Raw genomic sequence first — 10,756 nt, forward strand, 5'->3', positions numbered from 1 at the left:
ACAAAGAACACTTACAACTCGATAATGAGAAGACAAACAACCTGATTTGTAAAACGTGGACAAAATATCTGAACAGAAACCTCACCAAAGAGGCGGTACAGATGGCAAGGAAGCATGTGAAAAGATGCTCACATCATATCATTAGGGAATTGCAAATTAAACAACTTTGAGACTGCGCTGCACCTATTAGAATGGCAAAAGCCCAGAACACTGACCTCACCAAATGCTGGCTAAGATATGGAGCGACAGGAGCTCTCATTTCTCTGTGCTGGGAATGGAAAATGGTACAGCCATTTTAGAAGACAGTTTGGAAGTTTTTTTATAAGACTAAACATACTCTCACCTTACGATCCAGCAACGATGCTCCTTGGCATTGACCCCCATGAGCCAAATCCTCACAAAAACCTGCACACCGATGTTTGTAAGCAGCTTTATTCACGATTGCCCAAACGTGGAAGCAATCACGATGTTCTTCAGCGGACGAATGGGTAAATTGTGCTGCCTGCAAACAGTGGAATATTATTCAACACTGAAAATTAGTGAGCTATGAAACCAGAAATGTTAACATTAGCCGGTGTGTAGATTTTGCTGCGACAGATATAACAGAGCCGTGTCAAATAGTTTCTCTAGCTGAAGGAAATCGACTAGACCCGGGCTGGAGAAATCTTGCTCAGGGACCTACAGGAGTGTGGTAATGGTGACATATGGGTGATGATGATGGCGACGGTGGATGTGGGAGAAAGCCTAGCACAGGTGACAGTGGTAGGGATGGTGATGGTTGTGGTGATGAAAATGACCTTGGTGGTGCTAATGGTATGTGGTACGTCTGGGGTTGAAGGTGATAATTGTGACCATGGTGGGAGCAGTGGCAGTGAGGCACGTGACGCTGGTGATGACGGTCTAGCTTGAAGAAGAAATTGCCTCTGCCAAGAAGTTACCAGGTAGCAGAGGGAGCCCCCAGGAAATGGGGTTCTCTTACGGACCAGACATCGTGCAAGTGTTTTTCCTACAGGAATTCACCGAGTTTTTACAATGTCCCCGTCTTGCAATAAGCTCATACCGCAGCTGAGAAAACCCAGGCCTCAAGTTATACTTTGTCTTAGCCTGAATTCCCTGAGAAAGCAGAAGGTGAGATGAGGGCTTGTGTGCAAGTTGTTTATTTTGGAAAGTGATCCCAGAGAATATGAATGCAAGGAGGAAAAACTAATGCCAGGGTGGATTATCCTGAATTGGCCATCACTCTAGGCAACAGGGGCTGCTTCCTCATAGCTTTCTCGGGGAATCTTCTGAGGAGCTGAGTGGAATGTGCTTCAGAATTATGTGCATGGGAGAGAAAAGTAAAGACTTTGTTATGGGCTCTGGACCCCTGTGGTTAAGGTTACGTCAGGGATGGAACATACCGGTGAAGGGCATCCCAAGCACCCTCTGCCTTAGAGGAGCCTTGGGCAAGACACAAGGAGATACTCAGCGAAGCCAGGGCCAGCCGCCATCACTTTACACGGGCTACACCTGTGAGCCAAGATGCGCAGTCAGGCACAAAATGTGGCCGTAGCTTTTTTTTTTTTTTTTTTTTTTTGAAATTTTAACGTTTATTTATTTTTTGGGACAGAGAGAGACAGAGCATGAATGGGGGAGGGGCAGAGAGAGAGGGAGACACAGAATCAGAAACAGGCTCCAGGCTCTGAGCCATCAGCCCAGAGCCCGACGCGGGGCTCGAACTCACGGACCGCGAGATCGTGACCTGGCTGAAGTCGGACGCTTAACCGACTACACCACCCAGGCGCCCCGTGGCCGTAGCTTTTAGGTGACAGAGCCGGGATTTCAACCAAGTCTGCCGAATTCCAAAGTCCGTGTTCTTTCCATTCTCTCAAGCAGTCAAGGAAGGACACACAGCAAATTCTCACAGTTATTTACGACTAAAAAAAATCAAACCCTCATCATTGGCGGTTCCCAAAGTTCAGTCTCTTGTTTGCTGCAGTCAAGCACAGAGGACGTCTTGTTTTGCACTTAGCGTGTGCCCCTAGTGGCCTTTAGGTGGCGCTAGTACATCTTGGCTGCTTGGAGGCGGGTAAAACGTGTGGGTTGTTCGGCAAGTCACAACGGAGCATATGATTTGGTAACCGGCAAGTTTTTTTTATTAATAGAGCAAGTAACATTTATGAGCCCTCAATAAATAGAATTTTAAAATAACCTTTAGAACATCATGCTAACATAAATAGCAAGTTTTTAATCTCCCACCGCTGCCTTTCTGTAAAGATACTCTCTGATGTTCCCTCAATTAAAATAACCTGCAGCCACCAGCTTTTGCAGCCGGGGTAGATTTGGGAGTTTGCAAGTTGACTTGCAAGCCGCTAGAAAAGTCTTGAGTGTGGACTAAGGTTCACTGGTGGGAGAATCATTTTGGGTGTTAGTTGAAACACAGATTCCCGGGAGTCCTCCCAGACCTTCCAGGATCATGGGGTGGGGGGGGGATCTGTATGTTTACCACAAAGTGGGGGATTTTTATGGAGTCCAATTTCTGTGTCTAGATTGCATTTCTCATCTTGTCCTGAAGAGCCAGCTTGTCAAGAATCTGTCCTGAGTTGCCTCCCTTGGCTAACTGGTACGAAATCCATCTGAAATGAATGACACCTCCTAAAATTTCCAAGGTTGCAGTTTGCACTCTGCCCCTCTTCTGTTCAACATCTTTTCTGAGAACTGGCTGCGAGTCAGGGTTTATCACCAGCACCTGATTCTTGTGCTTAGACCCTCTCTGAGCTGGAACAAGGAGCTTCCCCCTCAGGAGAGTCTGACTTCTGGCCACCATGCCAGGGGTTGTGGTGGGTTTCTTTCACGTCGACTCCTCTTAGTTAGGACTACATTTTCCAGAGTTTTCTTTTCTGCATGGTGGGGACCCCATGTGACATTTTGTGTGAAACTTGGAAGGCAGAAATGAATCAGCAGCTATATTGTCTTCAGTGCTTGGAAGGTGGGTTTGGGGTACTGGTTGGTGTGGTAGGTGATGCTTATTGTTGCTCTTCACCTGGTTGGTGGGGGAGCAGCAGCCCTGTCCGTAGCGACTCTGCTTCTGCCGAATCTCCTCTCTGGCTTCTCCAACTCCCGTGCCAGCTGCGTGTTTATCTCTGTGACAAAGGGCACCAACTTTGCCTACAGGTCCCTTGCATCACTGAAGATGGCGGCTGGGAGGCCGTGAGAGTCTGACATGGCTCCATCCATCTTTGTGCTTTCCTGCTCAGCCTGAAAAGTCTAGCTTGTCCCGTTTTCTCCCACTTCACATCCACCTTTGCTTTTGCCGACCAGCCCTGCTGACTCAGTCCCCAGTACCAGATGTGGAAACAACAGCCCTGTATAAACCGTTTAACCGGCGCTCATGATTACGTACGTTCAAATCCCTTTAAAAAAGCCATAATTGCTTATATTTCTCCTGGCGGTTCTCTGATTAAACCCTGACTGATACAGGTATGGAAAGAAACAATATTAGCAGGCAAATTTGAAGACTGTCTACATACTGCTTTCTTATGACTCCCAGTTTCTTGAATTTACCACAGCCACCATATAGCACCAGTGTCATAACAGATTAAAAAAAATAAAACCTGTCAACTATTACCTTGTTTAGTAGCTTGATTAGGAAATCAGCATTTCTTGAGCTCCTATCGCTTCCCAGGTGCCTTGTATGAGGTGCTGAGTCTCAAAGAGGTGTGAAAGCTGTGCCTGGGACTGGCAGGGGGGCGGAACAGTGGGGCTGAGGGTTTTGGAAGCTGCACGAGACCGGATATGCTCTGTCAGCCCCATTCTTTGTCTCTTGGTTTCCCGGAAGTCCCAGGAAAAGTCCAGGCCTGAGACTGCAGCTGCTGAAGCCAGGGTGTTGGTCAGGCCCCGGCTCTACAAAATCAGAGGTCGGTCCGCAGTCCCCTGCTCGCCGCAGGCCGGTGCGGCAGGGTCTGATCAGGTTGGATGCCAGCTTTTCCGCCCCCCACCCCTTCCCCTGGATGGATTAGGTTGCAAAGAGCTACACCCCCACCACAGTCCAGGATTCTGCAAACGTGGACCTTCTTTTCAGATACCCTTGCCAACAAAGGTAGTCAGAGCTGGTTTTGTAATTATAAATTATTCCTGAAGCTTTTCTTAAGATTCTACTTTATTTTTTTTTCTAATGAAGAGCCACGATAAGACAGTTTGGGACAGACTCTAGGTTATTTTGCTTCTTGTCACTGTTAGTACAATTTACAATAATGTGAAAATAATAGTAAACTTCCCTATTTAATTGCGATTTGAATAAATCACAGGTGTTCAGCTTTGAGAGAGGTCTTTTTTTTTTATTTTTTTTTTCAACGTTTATTTATTTTTGGGACAGAGAGAGACAGAGCATGAACGGGGGAGGGGCAGAGAGAGAGGGAGACACAGAATCGGAAACAGGCTCCAGGCTCTGAGCCATCAGCCCAGAGCCCGACGCGGGGCTCGAACTCACGGACCGTGAGATCGTGACCTGGTTGAAGTCGGACGCTTAACCGACTGCGCCACCCAGGCGCCCCGAGAGAGGTCTTATAAACATGGGAAATGTTATTCTCAGTTGCCCTTCCTGGATAAAGACTTACATAAGCAGACGAGTGAAAATTTGCTTGGCTTCCTTTCAGGTTCTGGCAAGGGACGTGGCCGTCCTGCTAATACAGCCCAGAATTTTGTTAAGCCACAGCCTAGGTGTTGCCTTTGTTATCTAGTTAATCCCCAGGAAGTCTGATCTTTTTTCTGCTAGAAATAATAGCTCCCATGTATTGAGCTCTTACTCTGCACCAGGACTGTACTAAACATTTAAAACACATTACTTCCGTTCTTTCCACAGTTGTTGGAAGTGAGAGTGTGGATGAAGAACGTCTCTGTCATTTGCCCAGATTCAGGTAGCTAGCAAACAGCCTGCTCTTTCCCTACACCAGTGGCTCCCTCGCTGCAGTCCCCGGAGCAGCAGCATCGCCTGGGAGCTCGTCAGAAATGCAGGTTCTTGAGCCCCGTCCCATACCTGCTGAATTAGAAACCCTGGGAGTGGAGCCCAGCAATCTGTTTAAAACCCTCCAGGTGCTTCTTATGCACACCAGCATTTGGGGAGCCCTGAATTAAAGAGTTTACGAGGTCATAGACAACCAACTGTTAAGTTGGATTCTAAAGGTCCTAAAATACTGGATGGCATTGGGAAAAAGAGACGTATAATGGGTACTACAGGGAGGTTCTTGGGGAGTGGATTTGGTTTATACAGAAGTGTCAGAGACTGGACTTAGTGTAGCAGAAAGGAAGAAATTTGGGAGTGATGTTTCATATTTTTTTTACACATACTTTTACGATTTTAAGGATTAAACTATAATTAACATACAATGTTATGTTACTTTCAGGTGTACACCATATTGATTAGACAAGTCTATATATTATTCAGTGATCATCATGGTAAGTGTAGTGACCATCTGTCATCATCTAATGTTATCACAATATCATTGCCTATATTCCCTATACTGGATTTTTAATACCTGTGACTTATTTATTTTATAATTGGAAGTTCGTACCTATTAATCCTACCACCCACTATCCCTCTGGCAATGACCAGTTTGTACTCTGTCTGTAAGAGTCTGTTTGTTTGAATTTTTTGGTTTGTTTTACTTTTTTACATTCTATATAAGTAAAATCATATGTTATTTATCTTTCTCTGACTTATTTCACTTAGCATGATATCCTCTAGTTCCATCCCATGTTGTTGCAAATAACAAGACATTCTTTTTTTTTTTAATATATGAAATTTATTGTCATATTGGTTTCCATACAACACCCAGTGCTCATCCCAACAGGTGCCCTCCTCAATACCCATCACCCATCCTCCCCACCCTCCCACCCCCCATCAGCCCTCAGTTTGTTGTCAGTTTTTTAAATTTTTTTTAATGTTTTTATTTATTTTTGAGACAGAGAGAGACAGCATGAGCAGGGGAGGGGCAGAGAGAGAGGGAGGCACAGAATCTGAAGAAGGCTTCAGGCTCTGAGCTGTCAGCACAGAGCCCGACGCAGGGCTCAAACCCACGAACCCCGTGAGATCATGGCCTGAGCTGAAGTTGGATGCTTAACCGACTGAGCCACCCAGGCGCCCCTGTTCTCAGTTTTTAAGAGTCTCTTATGCTTTGGCTCTCTCCCACTCTAACCTCTTTTTTTTTTTCCCTTCCCCTCCCCATGGGTTCCTGTTAAGTTTCTCATGATCCACATAAGAGTGAAACATATGGTATCTGTCTTTCTCTGTATGGCTTATTTCACTTAGCATAACAGTCTCCAATTCCATCCACGTTGCTACAAAGGGCCATATTTCATTCTTTCTCATTGCCACATAGTATTCCATTGTGTATATAAACCACAATTTCTTTATCCATACAAGATATTCTTTTTTATGGCAGAATACTATATATATATCTTTTTAAAAAAATTTTTAATGTTTATTTTTGGGACAGAGAGACAGAGCATGAGCAGGGGAGGGGCAGAGAGAGAGGGAGACACAGAATCCGAAGCAGTCTCCAGGCTCTGAGCTGTCAGCACAGAGACCAACATGGGGCTTGAACTCATGAACTATGAGATCAAGACTTGAGCCAAAGTTGGATACTTAACCAACTGAGCCACCCAGATACCCCTATATATATATATTATATATGTTATATAGGTTATATAGGTGTTTTATATATATATATATATATATAGGTTATATAGGTGTTATATGTATATAGGTTATATAGGTGTTATACGTGTTATATGTGTTGTGTTATATGGGTTATATGTGTTATATGTGTTATATATGTTATGTATGTATATATATATAAAATTTCTTATTTATGTTTCTTATATATGTATCTTTATCCATTCATCTATCAGTAGGCACTTGGGTTACTTCCATATCTTGGCTATTGTAAATAATACTGTAATAAACATAGGGTGCATATATTTTTTTGAATTAGTGTTTCATTTTCTTTGAGAAAATACCCAGTAGTAGAATAACTGGATCATGCAGTAATTCTATTTTTAAGTTTTTGAGGATCCTCCATACTATTATCCAGTGGTTGCACTAATTTACATTCCCACCAACAGTGCACAAGGGTTCCCTTGTCTCCACATCCTTGTCAACACTTGTTATTTCTTGCCTTTTTGATACTAGCCGTTCTGACTTGTGTGAGGTGATATCTCATTGTGGTTTTGATTTTCATTTCCCTGATGGTTAGTGGTGTTGAGCATCTTTTTCATGTGTCTGTTGGCCATCTGTATGTCTTCTTTGGAAAAATGTCTATTCAGGTCCTTTACCCATTTTTTAATTGAATCGTTTGGGTCTTTTTGGTGTTGGGTTATATGAATTCTTTGTGTTTTTTTGGATATTAACCCCTTATCAGATACATCCTTTGCAAATATCTTTTCCCATTCAGTAGCTTGCTTTTTTGTTTTGTTGATGGTTTCCTTCACCGTGCGAAAGCTTTTTATTTTGGCGTAGTCCCAATTGCTTAGTTTTGCTTTCCCCCCTTTGTTTGAAGAGACCTATCTATACATGTGTTGCTACAAGTGATGGCCAAGAGATTAATGTTTTCTTCTAGGAGTTTGATGGTTTCAGGCCTCATTTTTAGGTCTTTAATCCATTTTGAGTTTATGTTTGTATAGAGTGTAAGAAAATGGTCCACTTTCATTCTTTTGCATGTAGCTATCTAGTCTTTCCAACACCATTTATTGAAAAGACTGTCTTTCCCCCATTGTATATTCTTGCCTCCTTTGCTGTAGATTAATTGACTATATAGGTGTGGATTTATTTCTGGGCTCTCTATTCTGTTCCACTGATCTATGTATCTGTTTTTATGCCAGTATCATACTATTTTGATTACTATAGTTGTGTAGTGTATCTTGAAATCTGAGATTGTGATACCTCCTGCTTTGTTCTTTCTCAAGATTGTTTTGACTAGTTAGGGTTTAATTTTGCGGTTCCATACAAATTTTAGGAGTATTTGTTCTAGTTCTATGAAAAATGCCATTGATATTTTGATAGGGATTGCATTGAATCTGTAGATTGCTAGATTGCTTTGGGGAGTATGGATATTTTAACACTATTAGTTCTTCAAATCTATGAGCATGACATATCTTTCCACTTGTTTGTGTCCTTTTTCATCAATGTCTTATAGTTTTCATAGTATAGGTCTTGCGCCTCCTTGGTAAAATTCATTCCTAGGTAGTTTGTTCTTTTCAGTGTAATTGTAAATGGAATTGTTTTCTTAATTTCTCTTTCTTCCACTTTGTTATTAGCGTATAGAAATGTGACTGGTTTCTATATATTAATTTTGTATCCTACAACTGCACTGAATTCATGTATCAGTTGTAATAGTTTTTTGGTGGAGTCTTGAGGGTTTTCTCTATATGGTATCATGTCATCTGTGAACAGTGACACCTTTAACCTCTTCCTTACCACTTTGGATGCCTTTTATTTCTTTTTCTTATTTGATTGCCGAAGCTAGGTCTTCAAGTACTGTGTTGAATAAAAGTGATGAGTGGACACCCCTGTCTTGTTCCTGATCTTAGAGGAAACGCTTTCGGTTTTTCACCATTGAGTATGATGTTACCTGTGGGTTTTTCATATATGGACTTTGTTATTTTGAGGCATATTCCTTCTGAACCCACTTTGTTGAGAGTTTTTATCATGAGCAGATGTCTATTTTGTCAAATGCTTTTTTTTTTGAGATACTCTTATGGTTTTTATCGTCTCTCCTACTAATGTAATAGATCACATTGATTTGTGATTGTTGAACTACCTTTGCATCTCTGGAATAAATCTCATTTGATTGTGGTGAATAATTTTTATAATGTATTGTTGAATTTGGCTTGCTAATATTTTGTTGAGGATTTTTGCATCTATGTTCATCAGAGATACTGGCTTATAGCTGCTTTTTTTTTTTTTTTTTTTGGCGTGTCTTTGTGTCTGTTTTTGGTATCTGAGTAATGCTGGCCTTGTAGAATGAACATGGAAGTTTTACTTTCTTATCTACTTCTTAGAATACAGTACTTTAAAATTTTACTGATTAAAGGAGTGTGGATTTATTGCAATGAGGAATATGGAGCTATTCTAAAAGTCTGAGCAAGGCAGTGGTCCAGTTGGCTCAACAACTGGGAAAGTTTGCTGAGTTGGGGAATTTTTTGTGCCTTTATATTTCAGTGAAAAAAAAAAAAAGCAGGAGTAAATTTCAGGTGCAGGATGTGTGGATGTGCACATGTGTGTAAGTGTGTGAGTGTGTGTAAAGTGCTGGGATGGGGCAGCTCCTTCGATGGGGCAACTTCCATGGGGCAGCTACGTTCAGTGACACTTGTGAGGAATCAGGGGATGGGGAAGATGTTGGCTAACTTACTAAGACAAAGCATTTTTGCCCATTACCTATGCTTACTCCATTTTGGGCAATAAACAACCATTATTGATTCGTATTAACCTCTATTCTTATATCTTCAGCTGTCTTCACACAATGTTGGCAAGAGTAGAGATGAGGGAAAATGTGCTGAGATGCAATTTCTGGGAATTTATTAAGATATGCCAACTAACAATGTTTATACTTACACATTTCAAGAATAATTTTCATTTCTAAGGAAATTTTCAGTATAAACATTAATCTCACAGTCGGTCTCCTTCAAAGAATCGTATGGGTTTATCTTTCTATGTTACTTCTGTCAGGAAACAACTTGTAATGAAACATTGTGCAGTGGATGGGGAATGCAAAAAGACTAGAGATTCTCAAATGCAAGCATATGATGTTAAAGACTGCATTATGCTACTGCAAGCTGAAGATTGGGATATGGAGTCAGGGATAACTGGATCTGAATTTTAGGTCCCCTACTTAACTGTGGCCTTGGGCAGGTCACATTTTTCCAAACCTCTAGAGAGCTAGAAATAATTGACCTTTGAGAGTTGTGCAAAAGATTAGAAAGAATAGGTATAAAGCAGGTAGCATGCTGGGCACATGGAAGGCCACGTAATAATAATTAGGATCATCTAATAGACTTAATAGTGTTGTGGTCTCCTTAAATGGAGAAATGCACCCAGATTTTTTTTTTCTTTTTTTAGTGGAAATGCTGGCTCTACTTCTCGAACACTCCTGAAATATTGGAGTTGACTTGTAATTTGCGTTGACCACATCCGGAAGTTAAATTCCCAGAAGTGGAATTGATCCATCTAAGAGTATATGCATTTGTAATTTTGATACATATTCCCAAATTGGTTTCTATGGGGCTTATGTTAATTTATTTTCCCACCAGCAGAGTATATGAGTTAGGCAGATACATTTTGAACGCCACCAGATGACATTTTGGCGGAAGTTTTACATGTCTGCACATTCTTTGATGCACCTCCCATCGGGAGGTGGACTGTATGTCCCCTCCCTCTGAACCTGGATGGGTTGTGACTGCTTCAAGAAATAGTTGTGGTCAAGTGATGCTCTGATTTCTGAGGCTATGCCATAAAAGGCCATGTAGCTTCTACCCAGTTCAGTTTGGGAGCTCGCACTATGGGAAGCAACCATTCTGAAAGAAGTCTGACCACCCTGACCACCAGGCTGGAGTGGCCGCGTGTAGGCACTCCAATCGACAGCTCAGCTGAACTTCCAGCCACAGAAAGGACTAACTGGTGGCCATGTGAGTGAGGGTGACATCTGGACCTCCAGGACAGTGGAGCCATTAGATGAGCACAGGCCCAGCTGACATCTGGCTGCAACTTCATTAGATACCCCAA

This window comes from Puma concolor, chromosome C2 (assembly GCF_028749965.1).
Source record: "Puma concolor isolate L17-30 chromosome C2, mPumCon1.1.hap2, whole genome shotgun sequence".
In the NCBI taxonomy this organism is placed as follows: Eukaryota; Metazoa; Chordata; class Mammalia; order Carnivora; family Felidae; genus Puma; species Puma concolor.